Genomic DNA, 15,523 nt, shown 5'->3' on the forward strand with positions numbered 1-15,523 from the left:
GCTCACAGCCCTGAGACGGGTCCGAGTCTGACAGAGTCGGCTTGCCCGGAGCTGGAGCTCACTGCCTGGGGACTGTGAGACAGGTGACCCCACCCTGGGCAGGAGTCCCATCGGTGTGCAGTGGCCACCTCTGCATCAGGAGTACAAAGTCCGGGGTGTCGCACCTCATCTGGGATGCGGGCTGTCGCCGGGCATGGGGCCATGAGCGATCATGGGGCGAACGTGGCCGACTGGCGGTGCGGTTAGAGAGCGGGCACCACCCGCCCTGAGCGCCCACGAGTGACCCAGAGTCGGCCAGTGGCTGTCACTCCCACAGCACACAGCACCGAAAGGGGAAGTTCTTTAATCTGCAGATTTTGACAGTGGCAAACTGGACTGGTTTCCTAGGGCTGCTGTAACCGAACACCGCAGACTGAAGGGCTGAAGACAAAAGGAACTGATTCTCACAGTCTGGGGAGCAGAATATGCAGGCAAGGAGTCCCTCCGCAGGCTCCAGGGGACAGTCCCTGCCTCTCCCCAGCACCAGGTGTTGCGGGCCATCTTTGCTGTCCCTTGCTCGTGGCTCTGCCGTCCCCACAGTCTCTGCTTACACTGTCATAGGCTGGCTGTGCCCCTGTGGTCCCCCCCCGTCTTCATGTACACATGGCCTTCAAAGAGCCTATCTCCAAAGAGACCACACTCTGAGCTTCCAGGTGGATATAAATAGGGAGGGCGGGGACACCCTCCAACTCAATACACAGACCAAACAGCCCAAGAGTTAATGAAAATAGAGGGACCCCAAAATAAAAGTGGCTTAGTCAGGAGAAAAGTATATTTATCTTTCACGTAGCACTCTAAAAGCCCACGCTGTCCAGGAACTTAAACTCCTTCTGCCCTTTTTGTGCTGGTGTCCTCAGACATGGTTCTCTGTCTTGAGTCGAAAATGGCTGGCTCACCGTTCCAGCGTCACCTCCCACGCTCCAGCGTCTCCTCCACGCTCCAGCCATCACCTCCACGCTCCAGCGGTCACCTCACGCTCCAGCGTCACCTCCACGCTCCAGCCGTTCAACCTCCACGCTCCAGCGGTCACCTCCCACGCTCCAGCGTCACCTCCACGCTCCAGCCGTCACCTCCACGCTCCAGCCGTCACCGCCCACGCTCCAGCCGTCACCTCCACGCTCCAGCGTCACTCTCGCGCTCCAGCGTCACCTCCGCGCTCCAGCCGTCACCCTCCGCGCTCCACGCGGTCACCTCCCGCGCTCCAGCTGCGTCACCTCCGCGCTCCAGCCGTCACCTCCGCGCTCCAGCGTCACCTCCGCAGCTCCAGCCGTCACCTCCGCGCTCCAGCCGTCACCGCCGCGCTCCAGCCGTCACCTCCGCGCATCCAGCGTCCACTCCGCGCTCCAGGTCACCTCCGCGCTCCAGCCGTCACGTCCCACGCTCCAGCAAGGAGGGAAGAGCAAAGAAGTGAAAAGCCTATCTCTCCCTTTAAGGACCTGGAAATACGTACCACTTCTGTCCCAGTCCCTGCAAGCTTAGCCACATGACCACCCTTGCTGCAGAAAAGTCTGGAAATGTAGTCTTCCTCTGGAGAGCCACATGTCCCTCTAAAACTCCAGGGTGCTGGGACCCTGTAGTCTTGGGCACAAGTCACAGGAAAAATGGAGAAATGACTTAGGCCTGGACACATTGCCCTTCCAGATATAGCCCATCCCACTGCCCGCCTTGGACTGAGGTCAGGGGTCACATCGTCCCCTTCAGACAGGTGTTTTGGGAGGGGTGGAGAATGGGGAGCCCAGCACATGGTGGGGATGCCATCAGGCCTGGGGAAGGTGACGTCTGCATGAAGACCTAGAAGATGAGGGACGGGGGTGGGGGTGCGGCCAGGGAGGAGTGGGGTTCCAGGCCGAGGAACAGAGTGCGCAGAGGCCCAGGGGCAGCAGACTGGACCAGATAGGAACTATGCATTCTAGCAGGGTGTGCGGTGGGAGGTCTGAGCTAGGCAGCAGGGTCCTGAGGGGCCTCAGTGGGGAGTCTGGACCCAGAACTTCAGCCCAGAGGGCCCAGGATCCCATGGACAGCTGCCCAGACCAATGGCCAGTGGCTCAGCGGGTTCACTCTGGCTGGGAAATGGAGGCTGGAGCAAAGGGGTTTGCCTGCGGGCTGCTGGGGGCCCAGGGCCACCTCCCCGGCAGGCTGGGCGGTCCAGGCATGCAGGGGAGGAGGGCCGCTATTTCCGTGTGGGGGCTTCTGGAGAGGAGAGGAGGCTTGGAAGCTCTCAGGGCCCTAGGGCCAGCCCTTCAGGTCAGGGGATGGTGTGCAGGAATCGGGGAAGGACGGGCTGGACACTGTCAAGAGCTCAGGGCCACCTCCCCAGGCTTGGGGCCGTCTCTGGACAGCCAGGGGCAGGAGTTAAGGGGCCCTCGCGACAGCGGTCCCAGCCTGCTCCTCACCGTGTCCTCTCCCTCCTCATAAGGGCGCCGGCTGGGGTGTAGGGCCCATCCAGGCCAGTCCCGGGTGACCTCACCTCGAGCCCTTGATCATCTCTGCAAAGGTCCCAGGTAAGGCCACACTCAGAGGTTCCCAGGTGGACCCGTGGACACAATGGCCACATGAGGGCAATCGTTCTAACCCACCACAATGACAAAAGCAAGTTACCAAAGCCAGTGTGTGTAGATTGAGATGCGTTTTTGTTACGAACGTGTGTGTTGTTAGTAAGTGTGTGTGCGTGTGTGAGCATGCACAGACTGGAGTAGAGTACACGTCTATGTTCTGTTTCGAAAGAGCCTGGTTAGCAGTCGCTACTTTGGGGAAAGCAGAGGGCTCCTGTCAGTTTGTAATAATAAATACCCATATTTCCGTATTTTTAAATGGTCAACCTCGCTTGTATACTTCAGAAGGGGGCACGAGGGAGGGAGGAAGGGCCAGCCCCCCTGCCTCAGCTGAGGGTCTCGCAGCTAAGTGCGTGGCAGGCAGGGCAGGGCCGGGCTTGGGGTCCTGCTCTGTCCCGAGGCAGCGTGCGCCTTCCAGACCTCATGGGGGCGGAAGGAGGGCGTTTGGTGACCCAGTGACAGGGAGAAAACCATGTCACTGAGACAGGTTGGCGAGAATAAGCATGACTGACTATTTCCACAGTGATGACTTTGGTGTCACATGGGGATAGTTTGGCAAACTTCCATGTGGATTTCCATGGGATTTTTTTTTTAGGGCGTGTGTGGGTATACCCTCCCTCCCTGTGTAACCCTGTCATAATTTTTAGCTGATTGCAGCCTGTTCTTACTTTTTGTTATGTGGGCTGAATCCTGTCCGGACCCAAATTCACAGGTTGAAGCTCTCACGCCCCAAGTGATGCAGTTAGGAGGGGGGTACATGGGGGGTATGGGGTTTGTGCCCCTTGTGAGCAGAGACAGAGTTCTCCCCCTCCCTCTGTCTATGTCTCCCCCACCTGTCCCCACGTGCGAGGGCACAACGAGAAGGCAAGCCAGCTGCAGGCCAGGGGAGTTCTCCCCGGGAGCCACCCTGACCCCACATCCTGCCTCCAGAACCCTGAGAACTGAGTGCCTGAGGCCTGAGCCGCGAGGCTGCACTGCTCTGCGTGGCCCAGCACCGCCCCGGTGCGCACCGGCCCCTCTCAACAGAATCGGGGTCTTCAGCCCCATTCTTGGGGGCTGGTCTGAGTGAAGTCTTAAAGGTGTTTTCGCCTTGATGATACATAAAAGAAATCATCCAACCGTCGTAATAAAAATAAGCTTCCCTCTGGCCTCAGACTAGTTTTTCCCTAGCATCTTGGGCTTCTTGAAGGGTACCGTGCTGGGCTGTGGCCCCGGGGGGACGGGGTGGGGGTGGGTCCTGGGGCAGACCCGCAGGGCCCTGGAGCACGGGTTTCTCCTCTAGAAGGGGCCGCAGTTGGTCTGAGCGCCCAGGGCCATAGCGCCATTCTATGGGCCGCACCACGTTCTGTTGCCTGATGGACCCTAATTTATGTAACCGGTTGCCTCTTGACGGGTATTTAGGATGAACTTTCTCCTTCCTGAACGAGGCTGGGTGAGTGGCCTTCGGGCTGAACCCGTACCCCATTCCTTAAATACTAACTTCAGGACAGGATCCTGCAGGGGACATGCTGGGTCAAGGGCTTTATGGCCCTCGTTTTCAGTGATAAACACTCTGCAGAGCCCCACCCAGCTGCCCCACTGGGGCCCCTGGCTCGCCCTGGGGGTGCTCAGCTGCTTGCTTCCCTCCCGCCCCTCACCCCCACCCCATTCTCTCAGTCCCAGAATGCATCTGCTCTTGCCTGCTTCTGAGCTTTGGTGAATGTTGTTCCCTCTGCCAGGACTTCCACACCCCCAGCTGAGGGAGGCCCTCCGGGTCTGACAGGTCACCGGGCCCCCTGGATGCTGGGGCTCCCCGCAGACCCCAGCCCCACCCGCGTCCGAGCTCCCTGCACCCAGGGCTGGGTCTGCCTCTGTCCCAGACCTCCCCTTGGGAGCTCAGGTCCAAGACCGGGACCCGGGGGAAGCTCCTGCAAGACCAGCAGGGCCTTCTGGTGGGGCTGGAGAAGAAGGGGAAGGCAGGGCGGGGGAGGGGCCCCAGTTAAGTCTTCAGAGGGTCGCAAGCCTGGCCGACACTTGGACACAAGGTCAGAGTGACCCTGAGTCAAAACCGCATCACCGAGCTGCTCCTGGATTCCAGACCGTAGAGCCATGCAAGGATTTAAGCGTCTCCACCTTAGGGTCACCCAGTAATGGATAAAGAATACAGGAGGCTTTTAGAATTGGATGCATGGAAAAGCATCGTCCGTGGGGAGACTATCCTGAGAGAGAGAAGAGCAAGGGCAAGGAGTCCAAAAGGCATTTTATTTAATCTATTTGTTTTTAGAGAGAGAGGGGTGAGGGGCAGCGGGAGAGAGAGAGAAGCAGACTCTGCACGGAGCGCTGACCCCATCACAGGGCTCGATCTTACGACCCTGAGATCATGACCTGAGCTGAAATCAAGAGTCGGCTGCTTGGGGCGCCTGGGCGGCTCAGTCGGTGAAGCGTCTGCCTTCAGCTCAGGTCATGACCCCGGGGTCTGGGATCGAGCCCCGCATCGGGCTCCCTGCTCGGGGGCGGGGGGTTAAGCTGCTCCCCCTGCTTACGCTCTCTCCACCCCCTCTCTCAAATAAATAAATAAGATCTCAAAAAAAAAAAAAAAAAAAAGGAGTCAGACGCTTAACCCACTGAGCCACCCAGGCGCCCCCCCCCCCCAAAAGGCATTTTGGAGAGAACTCCTGAGCACCTGGAGGATCAGGTCAGCGCACGCTCCTTGGCAGGAGCTGGAAGCCTCTCAGGCTCAGCCCCACCAGCTCCCACCCCCTCTCCCCCGGGCCCCTGCTGCGTGTCCCATGCCGGACACACACAGGACTTCTTGGACCTTGAGAGCCTCCCACTCTCTCTTTTCTGGCCTAAAAGTTCTCTTCTCCCACTTCTTGCCCTGGTGTTAATCTGTCAGGCCATGGGTGAGACCTCACCTCCTGCAGGTAGCCAGCCTGGATTGCAGCCCCGCCGCCCTCACTGCCCCCCAGCCCCCGGCAGAGCCAGCTGCTGGCCGGGCCCCTGCACCTGCACACACAGTCGGCTTCCCTCTTAGGCCCAAGAACAGTGAGCTTCTGGCGCCTTATGCTCCAGCTTCTGGAACCAGCACGGAGTGCCACGAGTGAATTTTCTGGGGCCTCTGTAACAGATGACGAGAAAGGGTTGCTTACAACAGCAGAACTGTATTCTCGACGTTCTGTGGCCGGAAGTCCAAAATCCAGGTGTGGGCAGGGCTGTGCTCCCTCAGGAGGTTCTCGGGAGGGTGCTTCCCGCCTCTTTGGGCTCCCGCTGTCTCCAGGTGCTCCTGGGCTGTGGCCTCTCCCTGTGTCTGTCTGTCTCTTTTGCATCCCCTATAGGGACACTGGTCATTGGACTTAGGGCCCACCCAAATAATCCAGGATGACCCACTCATCTCAAGATCCTTAGTTCAATGCATCTGCAAAGACCTTTTTTCCAAATAAGGTCGCGTTCCCAGGCACCGGGGTAAGGATGTGGACACCGTCCAGCCCACTCTAGGTGCACTAGACACCCAGGAGCCCCTCCCACTGCCAAACAACTGAACTCTGGGGCCTGGAGCCCCGGGACTCCCAAGACCTTCTCCACCAATGAGGGAGCCAACTGATGTCTGTTGGAGCAGGTGCGTTGGGCAGGCAGAAGGCCCCGGCCCCCGAGGGTGGATGCCCCAGCTCTGTGGGGCTCCCCAGCTCCCCACCCGCACAGCTGCAATCTTTCCCAGCACCCCTGATTCAGATCAGCAGAATTCCCACAGATTAAGGTCAAGAGAACATGTATCCAAAGGTGCACAAGCCGGTGGGCAGTGACCCACCACGAGGGAAAGAACACAGGAAAACTGACATCAGGCGTAGGCCCCCGAGAACCTCAGCCCCAGGACTCGTTGGACGCAGGACAGCCCAGGGGAAGCACCTCGAGGAAAGGAGGGATCACAGGGTGGCAGAGCAGCACCAAGGAGCTCAGAAGATCCACCTCCTCCCGTCCTGGCTGTAGTGGTGGTCCGGGCCTCCCTGGCGGGCAGCGCTCACAGGGTTCGGAGGCCTCCTCCCGGAGGAGCCGAGCAGTGTGGGTGGTTAGTGACGTGGGTGCGGGAGGGCACGTGTTCAATAGACTGGACTGACGCTCCAGCTCTGGGAAGCTTCAGCCCCTGGGAAGGATCCGCACTTGGATGTTCATTATTTATTCGTTCATTCAATATTTACTGAGAACTCCACCATCACTCAGGACCTGGGAATGGAAAGTAAGCAAAACCTCTGCCCCCAAAACCAAAACCTCACAATGTAGCAGAGACAGACTCATGTTAGCTTAGCTGTGCCGCGGAGCCACGAGAAAGTGTGAGTCCCGGGGAGGGTCCCAGCCGGGCAGGGACGGTATCCTGGGCCTCGCCGATGGCTAGGGTTCTTCGGGGCAAGGAAGGACCCACGGGCAGGGGCAGCTCTAGGCAGGTGACAAGGTGACTTGGTGGTGTGCAGAGCCCAGACTGCAGAGGGAAGCCTAGAGGTCCAGGTTCCATCCTCGAGGAGAGGAAGCAGCGGTGAGGGGATGTCCATGGAGGAGGTGGCCAGCCCTGCTCCCTCCCACCCCTGCCAGGGCTTCTGGGACGTGGGGGACACGCAGCTGCTGCTAGCTGGCTGTCCATGCCCCTCAGGACAGACGGCTCCAGGACCCTGAGTCCCAGCACCCATTGCCCCACTGGCCACAGGTGCACTCAGCACATGATGAGCTAGGATGAGCTGCTCCCACCTCACCTCTTGCTCCAAAGCCCTAGTGGAATCTCGGTGATTTCTTGTGGCTCTTGGAACTCAGGGCAGTTAGTCCCCAGGAAGGCGTTGGCAAGGGCCCGGGATGCGAGGGTGAATTCTGCCTCGCCCTGCACGTACCGAGATGCATGCAACCACAGGTTACCTGGCCGGTGGCTAAGGCAGAGAGACGAGTATGCAGAAGAGAGGCTCCCCTGAGCTGAGAAGCCCAGGGGGGCTCCTGGAGGAGGGAGCTCCAGAGCTGAGTCCCAGATGAGATCTAAGGGAACCGAGGAGGGGAGGCGTCAGTCAGGAGAGGGGCCAGCGAAGAGACCTGGCCAGGACACCTTGTCTCTGTCTGTCCGTCTCTGTCTCCTTTCCCCAGAGGTGCCCCCCACCCCCGGGTCCTGCCCTCTGGCCTCCCATCCAGTCCATCCCCAGGGCTGCCCCTGGCTGCCTCGTGGGGCTGTGCTCTGTTCAATGTTAACATTCAAGAAAGGTAGCGTCACGGCTCACGCCGATGTGAAATGAACACGTGAGTCTGTCAGATGAGGAACAGGGTCCATGTTACCACCTGTTCCAGGGCACACACTTGGCACGGGCATTTCTTGAAGAGGACAGTGTAATCGTCCACCTGTGTCACTTAAATCCCCTGCCCCCAAGTCCCACGCCAACGACCGCAGAATCCGTAGACTTCCAAAACCATGTCCAAGCCCAAAGACTGGCAGGTGTGGACGGCGGGGATGGGGTGGGGGCGGGGGAGGCCGCACCCCCTGCTGCTGGGGGGTAAAACCCGCTGCCTTTCTAATTATTCCCTGTATTGTGGCAAGAGACACATAACCTAGAACTTGCCATCCTAACTGCTTTTTTAGGGCACAGCTCGGGGGCGTCGGACACACTCACCCCTCCCTCCGTCCCCAGGACGCTGCACCTTCCCAGACGGAGCCTTGCCCCCCCGCTGAACATGGACTCCTCCCCTCCCGCTCCCCGCGTCTGTCCGCCCTTGGGTCCGACTCCTCTGGCGACCCCTGGGAGCAGATTCCTCAGGACTGGCCCCTCTGCGCCCGGCTGACCTCTCCCATCCCCCTGCTCTGGGCTGCGATGGCTGACTCTGCCGTGAACAACAGAGGCAGGCGGGCGTGTAAGCGCGAGTTCCCTCCTTCCCGTGGGGAAGCCACCTCCCATGAACCATCCCAGCCTGCACACGCCCAGCAGAGCTGCCCCGGGGTCTGACGCGGAGGGACGCTCTCAGTGTGGCCGGGATGCCCCCTGAGGACGTCTCCCACACTCTCATTTGCCGTGGGAACCGGGGGCAGGCTCGGCGTCCTGTTGGCTGGCCCGACGCGGGGAGCCCTGGAGCTGCAGGAGAACGGGCGTCAGGGGCCCAGCGTGCGCGTGTGGGAGTGGGGGGGTCGTCAGCACCCACGGAAGGCGGGGAGCACCCTGGCGGTGTCCTGGGGACGGGCGGAGGGGGAAGGGGAAAGGGAAAACTTGATCTGAAGGCATTGGCCCAGGTTTCTTCTGTTGTGCGCCCCTGGACAGATTAGAACACGCATGCCCACGCCAGGCTCGCGGGGCCTCCACTCCAGGCCGTTCTTCGGGGCTCCAGTCTGGAGGCCAGTTTTCCCCAGAAGGCCACGGGGGCTGCACACCCCTCCAGGACCCCTGTGGCCTGCCAGATGGTCTCCTGTGACACCGCCAGGCGTCTTGACGCTTTGGCTGGCCGCTCCGTTTCCCAGGGCCAGCCTGGTCTTCTGTCCGCTCACTGTAACACCCTCTTCTCAGGTGTAAAGACAGAAGGACAGCATGGGATTACCGAGCCCTGGGCGTTCTCTGCATCCAATGAACCCCTGAACTCTTACCTTGGAAGCTAATGATACACTCTATGTTAATTAATTGAATTTGAATAAAATTTAGAAAGAAATAGACCCACCCATAGTGCCACCACCTGCAGCCCGGCAAGGACAGGGCTCTCCGAACGCGCGGGGAGAAGACACAGCCCAGAGCTTGGGTCTTGCCCTGGTGACCAGGCTCTGCTGTGTCTGGGTACTGCAGTGGGCCGGGAAGACTCAGCATGTGCCCTGAGAGGTCCTGACAGGGAGGCAGCCCTGGCACAGGCCCCCTCCCACCTGCCTGCCTGTGGCAGGTGCACTGAGAGCTCATTCTGTTTAGATGGCAGGGTCGTGACCCCCCAGCAAAGCACCTGGAGCCCCCCGCAACCTGGACGCAGGACTGGGGCAGGCAGAGGTGAGCACATCTGGTTGGAGCCCCTAGTTTCCAGGGACGCCCATCTGTGTGGGGGGAGGGCTCATGGATCCTGCCCTGGTGTGAACTCATGAAACCCAGTGATGAGGCTCGGGGGCTCCTGTGGATCAGGCCCCCCGGGGTACATAGGGAGAGTCCCTCTGCCAGCTAGAGCGCCCCTGGGCTGGTGCCCGGTCGGCAGCAGCCTCACTGGTGGGACCCACAAGCCCCTTACCAAACAGTGCCCATGCAACGCCCAGCTCCACGAGGCCCATGGCTCAGGACCCGGGGCCACAGACGTTTAGGGGACCAAAGACGTGTTCTCCTTGCCTTTCAGAAGAGAAAAACGAACTTTTGTCGTTGAATATTACATCCATCTTTGGACCAACGCAGTCATGGCGGACACTCTTCAGTATGTCTTTATGGAGGAAGGAGGCCCCAGAGGACACGTCCGCAAGCACCGCTGTGCTGGGGACAGGTGTCTGTGTGGAGCTGGGACAGAAAGGAGGGGAGAAGAGAGGAGACAGGGCGGGCGCCAGGGAGCCAGAAGGAAGGAGGGGGGGGGGGAAAGGAATGACCACAGCCTCCCCCCGCGCCGAACACGAGGGGCAGACAGGGAGCCTGCTGCGAGCCGTCGGCCTCGGGGGGCTGGCTGGGGGCTCTGCTGCCCCTGCATCCAGGGGCCTGCCTGGGGCTGGGCAGCCCGGGCCAGCTGGGGGAGCTGAGGAGCCAGGGAAAGATGTCTGTGCGGAGGGGCCATGGGGCTGGGGGCGGTCAGAGGGAGGCAGTGAAGCTCAAAGGGGGCAAGCTCCTGCCAAAGGCCCCTCCCCCAAATACCTTACCCGCCCCGGCACTTGGAGGCACCTTGGCAGTCTGGTCCAGTCCATGCACCGAGCACCATCTGGGGGCCTCCGGGGGGCCTACCCTGCTTGCAGTCCAGGGGTGATGGCACTGGGCAGCCGGCCCTGGGCGGGTGCGGGGCTCTGCTTAATCACCGGGGGTTTGCTCCCTGCCTGGGAGGGGCGAGTCAAGAGATCCTGGAGCTCCTCCCCCCGTCCCTGCCCTGCGGCCTGGGCTACCCTGCGGCGGTCTGTCCCCTAGAGGGCAGTGCTGCCCGGCGTTTGGCAGAGGCCAGGCTGGCTGGGGTGGGGGGAGCCGGGACAAGCGCTAGGAGAACCCAGGGGTGGGCACTGGGGATTTGGCCCTAGTCTGGGGAGGGGTCACCAGATACAACACGGGACGCCCGGTTAGATTTGAATTTCAGATAGACAACAAGCCACATTTTTTAGTATAAATATGTCCCAACTATCACATGGGACGTACTTATGCTAAAAAAGTATTCCTTCTTTATCTGAAATTCAAGGCTTAGGGTGTCCTGTATTTCTACGTGCTAGATCTGGCGACCCCCTGGGGACAGTGCAGACAGCTGCAGGGAAGTGGCAGGAGACGGGGTGGGGCCCAACTCTGGTCCCAAGCTCATTAGCTCCGTGACCTGTGTCTGATGGGTCACAGGTGAGGCAGGTGGATGTTGGCCGTCCTGCTGGCAGACATCCAGGCAGAGGCAGGGTGGGGTGGGGTGGGGTGGCTCAGGCTGAGCCAGGGAACCTTGCTTCTGACCTCATGCAGAGGCAGCCAGGCCCAGTCTCCTAGACTCGGGACTCATCTGTCCAGGCCTCTGGGTGGGAAAGTGTGTGGTGACCGTCAAAGGCCAGAAGAACCAGGTCAGCTTGCTCTGGAAAGAACAGCTCCAGTTGTACTTAACTGTTGCTGACACCAGTGGCAACTGACTTGGGCAGTGCACAACCTGCCTAACTGTGCGCAGCGGTCCTGAGCCGTGTCTCTGCTTCTCTCTTCACCCAGATTCCCATCTCCATCTGCCAGGCTTCTGTCCCCACCAAGGCCTCTGTGCTCCTGCAGTAGTTTCCCTGGTCATGAATTCCCCTGGATTTTACCTGGGTTCGTGAATGGAGTTAGGGCCCTGACTCCCTTTCCACCCCTCGGGGTTGCTCCTGCCCCCGCGCTATTGGCCCCAAACCCCAGCCTCTTGTTTGAGCAGGTGTCCTTGTGCTTGCGCACAGAGGGGCAGAGACAGAGCTCAGACAGCCCACCCCCCACCCTGGGGCGGGGTCCCCCTGGAGAGAGTGGAGGGAAGGGGCAGACGGAGGTGGCTGAGGCCTGTGTGCAGGTTAGCTGGGCCCGATCCCACGACGGCTGGGTTCTTGGGCCATCTGGAGGGCCGCCGCTGCCCCGGCCACTCTGCGTACCCACCCACCGCTCCTGCCGGTGGCCCCGACCTCCAGACTCCTTGTCCTTTTCCGAGGGCAGCGTGCCCACTCCGCAGCTCAGGCGTCCGGCGGTCCCCATCGGGTGTTCTGTGAGCTGAGGCTCCACGCGGCATGCACGCTCTTCTTTGGGACACCTTCTCTTCCATTCATTTGTTCACCAGAGACTTATGGGAGCCTGTCCTGGGCCTGACGCCCCAAGGCCCTGGGGATGGAGCAGGGAGCTGTGCAGACAGGCTGAGGCTCTGAGGGCCTGGCTCAGAGGTCGGGGGCACCCGGGAAGCCTGAGTCCCCCCCAGGAGCGTGGCTCTGGGACTCAGAGGTGGGACTCTTAGTCCCATGGTGAGAGCCTCGTCTCCCGAGTCCCTCATTGCTCCCATTTGACCAGCCGGGACAGGGGCCCACAGAGGGTGAGAGTCACCTGCCAGTGACGGCGGGCAGAACTCAGGCCCAGGTGCCTGCAGAGCTGGGCTCCCTCCCGCCCACTCCCTGCCTCACTTGAGGGACAACCCTGAGAAAGGTGAAAATTTGCTCTCTACATTGGTGAGTCTGAGCATCCAGATAGGGTTTGCCGAGGTGCCCACCCCACCCCCCGACCAACCACGTCACGGGTGTGGCTCATGGGATGGACGTCTGCCCGGCCGCAGTCAGGAGGATGGGAGCTGGCCCTGTGAGCCCTCCAGGGCTGTGGGAATTCAGCATAGTCATGGGAAGGGTGAAGGAGGCCTGGCAGGGAGGCCACAGCGCCCTCCTCCTTCCAGGCTCCTCCCAACCTGCCTCCCTGCCCCCACCCCCAGTGCCAGAGGCAGGATACTGGCCTTCATAATGGAGGGCCCCCCCCCAGCCCCTGGCCCCTTCTCTAGTGCTTGTGGCCTCCTCTGTCCCCTGCAGTGAGAGGCAGGACAGAAGGGGCCAGGGCGCCTCCAAGGCCCCTTGACCCAGAGAGGCAGCCCCTGAGCCAGCAGCCAAAGCCGGGAGTGGATGGGGCAAGGCCCAGGGCAGCCCGCTTGGCCCTCAGTCCTATCTAGTCAGTGCCTTGGCCTGGGGAGTGCTGGGCAGCTGATCCAGTCCAGACGCCAGCTGGGCCAGGGGTGAGGTGATTGGAGGGCAGCCTGTCCGAGAAGGTGCTGCTGGCCTGGCATCTTCCACTCGGCCTGTTACCCTCACAGGCCCCCAGGGGCCCATCCCTGGCCGCTCAGCATGGAGAAGGAAGCTGAGGCCCTGGCAGGAGGGGCTGCTTGCCGGTCACCCAGGGCTCCTGCTTCATCTTGCCGGCCCGAGTCCCAGGGGGGGTCCCCCCACCCGGGGCCTTGTGCTCCCGTCTGTCTGGTGGGGGCTGGGCGAGGCCACCTCCGAGGGCCCATCTGGGACCTGGGGCTCCGGTTGCTGTTAGAGCCTCAAGTGAATGTGCTGATCCAAGCGTGGAAGACAGGCTCGTGCCATGGGTGGGAGGGCTGCGTGGGGGGCTGCCATGTGGGGGGCAGCCCTTGTGTAGGCTGAAAGGGCCTCAGCCCCAGGACCGGGACCTCCAGCTCCATTCCTCTTGGGGCTTCGTCTCTCCGGGTGGTCCTACCTCTCCGACGTTCTGTCCGCTCCCCTCCGTCTCCCAGCCCAAAAGCCCTCTAGGGCGAAGGATCACTCAAGCTGCTGCTCCGGCCCCGCCAGGCCCGCCCCCTAGCCTGGGACCTGGGAGCCCAGACACCACCTCCAGAAGACACTTCTCATTGGCCCCTGTGCCCGGCGGCCGTCTGTCCCGGCTCCGGCTCCGGCTCCGGCTCCGGCTCCGGCTCCGGCTCCGGGCGCCCTGGCCAGCTCCCTCCCTGCCTCCCTGGGGAGGTTGTGGCCAGCGCAGAGACCTGGGAATCCGGCCCAGAGGCTTCACCTCATCTATTTTTAAGCACAAGCCCATGAAAGATTCACAGGCTGCTTTATTTACAGGTGGGGGGTGGCCTTGGCCACCAAGAGGTCTGAAAACCTGCAGGCCTAGGGGAACTCTGCCTGAGTGCCCCAGGGCAGTCCAGCCGGGTTCTCACCTGCGCGCCCTTGCCCCCCAACCCACACCTGCCAGGCTCTCCGGGGTTCCTCCCTTCCTCCCATCTAGCCTGATGCCTGCCTTCCAAGGGCCTTCTTCACCTCCTGGAGATGCCCCCCCCCCCCCCCCCCCCGCCAGAGGGAGCAGGGGTCATAGGGAGCTCCGCCCCCACACCACGCCCCGGCCCAGCTATACAATCAGCTGCCCCCAGCCCGCATCCCTGATCTTGCAAGATTGCTGGGACACCCCTTCCGGAGCTGTCATCCTGATCCCGGTCATACTTCCTCCCAGGCAGGAACCTACCTCCACACGCAGGAGGCAAAGTCAGGAGTGGCCCTTGCTGGGCCAGCCTGGGCCATGGACACAGTTCCTCCCAGCCACTAGTGAGCCTACTGTCCCCATTGTATAGACTAGGAAACCGAGGCTCTGGTGCTTTGGGTAATATGGACTATGAAGCCACATCTTGGGACTTCAGAGGCTGGGTGCCCCACCCCTGCCCCAGATGCCACGTGGCGAGGCGGGGTCCCACAGTGCTCACTTTATCTCGGCTTCAGGCATGGAGAGCCCTGGCCCTTCCCTCCAGACATGCCACCCAACCCGAGAGAAACCTGGAGACCACGGGGCCCCACCCGGACCTGGCAGAAGGAGGCCCTGGGTGGGTAGGCAGGTGGGCTGGTCAGCCTCTGGCAGGTCTGCGTGTGGAAGCCAGCATGCCCCCTGGCCGCCAGTTTCCCGTCGCCCAGCACCCGGCACCTGGCACCCGGTGATGGCACCAGTCCTTGACTGTAAGCTCCTGTGGGCCTCGGGAGGTGTGACAACTCAGCCCCAGTCGTGGCTCCTGGTGTCATGTGCTGTCTGGATGAGCCCCAGAAATGCCCAGGAGGGGACAGGGACCAACGCAGTCATGAACTCCCCCAGGTCATCGTGGGGACCCCGGGTCCCCTGACGGGGTCAGTCAGGGCACCGGCACATCCCTGCCCATCGGACCAGGCTTCCCTGCTCTGGCCGTGCTCTGGGGCAGAACCTGAGTGGGGCCGCGTCTGTCCCTGCTTAGTTGAGAATCACTGATTTAAGAGAAAATCTCTTTTCTCCACCAACCCAGAAGATTCTTCAGGGCTTCACTTTCTAGAAACAACAGAGGTTTTGTTAGCTTTCCAAATAGGACTTTATGATATTGAGTATTTCTTTCAGACCCACACCGGAGGAGTCTGACGCCCCACGCCACAGGCGTCCCCCCAGCCCCCAAACCCTCTTCCCTGCCCCATCAGGGGAAAAGTGCTTTCTTTTCTTTTCAATATTTGCCCAGGAGGAAACTGGGGAAGGTGAGATTACATAACAGACTCTCTGCCTGTATGAGGACACAGCGGTGTGCCCAGACCGCTGCCCCCAGGAGCTGGAGGACAGGGCAGACCCCCAGCAGCCGGGCAGCCTCCCGGCAGCAGGTGTGGGACACAGTGACCAGGGTTAGGCTCCTCCCCTGTCACTCCAGCAGGGCGACTCTCGCCTCTAGGAGGCCATTTTCCATCTGGGGTGCACTTTCCAAATGGGGTGCACTTGCTGGGGAGTAAGTACCTCCTGAGCCCGGCATGGATCTCAGCGCTGGGCATGCACCCGCGAGCAAGAAGGGGCCATCTGACCAAGTCAGGGAAGCTCGGCAAGTACACA

This window comes from Zalophus californianus, chromosome 13, assembly GCF_009762305.2.
Source record: "Zalophus californianus isolate mZalCal1 chromosome 13, mZalCal1.pri.v2, whole genome shotgun sequence".
In the NCBI taxonomy this organism is placed as follows: domain Eukaryota; kingdom Metazoa; phylum Chordata; class Mammalia; order Carnivora; family Otariidae; genus Zalophus; species Zalophus californianus.